The sequence below is a fragment of the Lactuca serriola genome, chromosome 4, assembly GCF_051521515.1.
Source record: "Lactuca serriola cultivar US96UC23 chromosome 4, Lser_US96UC23_V15, whole genome shotgun sequence".
Classification (NCBI taxonomy): domain Eukaryota; kingdom Viridiplantae; phylum Streptophyta; class Magnoliopsida; order Asterales; family Asteraceae; genus Lactuca; species Lactuca serriola.
Genome location: NC_136411.1, coordinates 185,635,245 through 185,639,134, shown reverse-complemented (window position 1 = coordinate 185,639,134; position 3,890 = coordinate 185,635,245).

Sequence of the window (3,890 nt, the reverse complement as noted above, 5' to 3'; positions counted from 1 at the left end):
CGACGTGAGCTAGGTTTTCTCACGACGTGAGGACGCTGCAGGACACGAATCGAGGCTAGAAAACACGCGTTAAAGCTACCGAATGACTCTTGTCATAGCTCACGACGTGAATCTATCATTCTCACGTCGTGAGAGGCCAAAAATAAGCCTATAAATAGCAAGTCTGGCCTCCTCTCTCCTTACACCATTTCTTTTCTCTCTCTCTCTCTCTCTCTCTCTCTCGTTTACTGAAGTCGTTTCGTTTCCCGAACCCCGACGACCTCGTACCGCTGACCCTTTCTGCTTAGATTACATAAAATCACGATACTAAGGTGAGCTTCACGGCCCCACTTTCTAATATTTTCGGGGGAAAACGCATGCTAAATATTGTATACGCAATAATATTATGTCTATATGATGGTATATTAGTATCAACGTAGATAGTTATATTAACCGGGATATAGTTATTTTAAATATAATATATTGAATATATACAACTATTATCAACTTGTTAGCATGTTATTATAAGAATGTAGATCTTGAGTTATATTTAGGATTCTATATATATGTTTTGTGCGATGTAGTTTCGAAGTTATATTCGGAAGTTCTATATGTTAATTAATAAAATATGTTGTTATTGTTGGTCTTATGTCAAGATAAAACATAGTTTTACTTCAAGTTATAGCTATTATACTGCCTAAATATTATGAAATTAGGAGTAATGTTTAGAAGCGTAGTCTAGTAACTTAGGGTTTTAGACACGAAAATGCTTTTGTTGTTAGAGCTATAGGAAGTCGATAAACTGTATATGAGTTATTGTGTTCATTAACTAAGATTGGGGACCTTAGTGAAAGTACTCTGACATGTATTCGTTAATCATGTGTGAGCGTGACAACCCACCCGTGGTTGTTAGCTATAACCAATATTTGGCGGGTGACAAACTTGCCTGATTTACTACCTTCCGACATCGATGAAGTATATGGAAACTACCGCAAGGTGTAATCCTTGTACTACCGCAAGTGTGATCCTTGTACTACCGCATGGTGTGATCCTTGTACTACCGTAAGGTGTGATGCTTGTACTACCAAAAAGATGTGATCCTTGTAATAATAACCAAAGGTATAAAACTAAGTCATACAGTCGTAGCTACAGACTCATGGTAGCATAACTTTAGAAGCATTATACTTTGTCGATATACAAGTATGAATGTTAAGTAAAAGTTTCCCAAAGACTTATACTCTAAGTATAAGAATCTAGAAGGTATAATACTTGTATATTAAGTAGACCACTATACCTATCCTACTTACTCGTATATAATTGAAATAGATTTATACGTAGCGGTTTTACTCGTATAGAATTGAAATAAGATTTATACATAGCAACTTAGTTTGTATGGAATTACAAACATTTATACTTATACTATAGGTTCAAAGAACGTTTAGGTATAACACTTATTTGGTAAGTAAACCATTATACCTAGGATATATATACTAAAGGTTTGAGAGTCAAAATGATACTTTAAAAACTATACTTTTTGAACTTGGAAAATGTATTATTTTTATATGGAGTCAAAACCTGTGGACTCACCAACTTTATGTTGATGTATATTAAATTGCATGTGTTTTCAGGAAGTTGATAACTATGATACGAGAAATGACGTTACATTACCCGGTGTTTCCGCTGACGGCCGGGGTGTGACATCAGGTCACCAGTAGACAGGTACCGATGACCAGGTTTTGAGAAGACGGAGCATCTTCAAGACTCGTCTTTTATTTTGATTATTATTTTTGGTGTCTTATTACTATAAAAGAACACACTTGTATGAAATTATACTATTAATGCAATGGATGACGTTGTTGCTTATTTACTACTTTGCATTGTTATGATACTGTACATGACGTCCTCCGCCCCAGAACGTTTCCGCCATTCTTGGTTTTGGGGTGTGACAATTACTCATTATTAATTGTATAATGTTTCGAATAATCAACTTAATACTTGAATTAAAACAATAGTTGTCCCATTCTCTAAGCTTGCATACTATGTTTGTCTATGGTCTTGACTTTGTGAAATAGATCAATTGAAAACATTTAAATGATGCTCATTTCACAATTCCAACTCCTTATTGCATGTGTAAGAACTCCAAATTCCTATCACTGCTAGAAAGTGTTAGATTCTAAACTATCATGTAATGATTCTTTTGTAATGTCTAGTTACCAAAAGTCACAGAGACTTGACCAACAGTATTATAAAATATTCCTTTGGAGATTGTTACAAGACAATTCCATGGAAATGAAGTCTCAAATTCAAAGTACATTCCTTTGAACATCCTTCTGGCACAAAAGTTTCTAACTTTCTCATCTAGTCTTCAACCCCCAATATGGAAACATTCCATATTTGCCATACATCAACTCATTATTAATAGACTCCTGTCTATTCATACTAACGTCAATATGGTCCATCCATTACTATACTTCCAACTGTCCTTAAGCAACCAATCCTTGGTGAACCTTAGATTGTCCTTAGCAGTTGTTTAACCACTTTAGTCATATCCAGTTCAATTCCTTTTCCCTCTTAGTTCCTTTGGAAAATTAGAACATGAGAATATTATAGCATATGCAATGGATCCTATACCTGAAGCATAAGGGACACGATTCATAATGTCTAACATAAAGACATGATACTTGATCAGTCTTTTGCTATAATATTTCTATTTTCCATGTTCTCACAATTCGAATTATTAAGAGGGATACCATAATCATAATCAAATTTTGAGAACGCAATCAACATTTCCATATATAAAAATTCCTTATGTTGAACGATTCTAACATAATATTCATATATATATTTGACTAAATTTGATTAAAAACTCAATCTAAGCTTTTAGATATTGAAATGAAGTATAATTTCCTATCCCTTAATTATAGCAAAACAACTTTTCAAACCCTACAACTTTATGATTTGAACCCTTTTTTTTTATAATTAACATTGCTAACTTGCAACACTTTCTATAATAATTATGCTCCCAGTAGCATCATAATTATTATCTTATTTGCATAACATTATGTTCCCACTAGCTTTTACATGTATTCATAAATCAGCTGGACTTCTAAAATTCGATACTTATTGACTTCCTTTCCAAAGTTCAGATTTCTGATACGAGATGCTTCGATAAGACTTTATCTAGGCTTCTCAAACTTATACACCTTTCCTTCGATAGCTCACATATGTGTCTTAACAATTTCAGAACATACAAAAATAAGTCTCAAATGTTTAAACCCTTTGCCATTTCTCACAATTTCAAATTATGAAGAGGGATGTCGTAATCATAATTGAATTGGAGAATGAAAATAACACAATTACTAACTATTTAAAATCTACTTAGTGAAAGTGTTTCCTCACAATCATTTTCATGAATTGGAGAACCATATGACACTTAGATTTTATGGTGTATGTGTGTCACACCCCAAAACCGAGAACGGCGGAAACGTTCTGGGGCGGAGGACATCATGTATGCATCACAACAAATGTAAAGTAGTAAACAAGCAACAACATCATCCATTGCATTAATAGTATAATTTTAGTTACAAGTGTTTTCTTTTATAGTACAAGACAACATGATAACTGATCAAAATAAAAGACGAGTCTTGACTGCTCCGTCTTCGCTAAACCTTGCATCGGCACCTGTCTATTTGTAACCTGAGAATACAAGTTATTTTGAAAGTGTAGGTCAGCATTTAAGCTGGTGAGTTCATAAGTATTTAATGTCATTGCTTTGATTAGTTGTTATGAAAGACTGGTGAATGATTGATGAAACATTTAGTATAAGTATGAAAACTCTAGAAAATCCCATATTTCCTACTAGTATAAAAGTAGTCTTCTACCAAGACCCGAATGTTTTGAAAGTAGTCTTT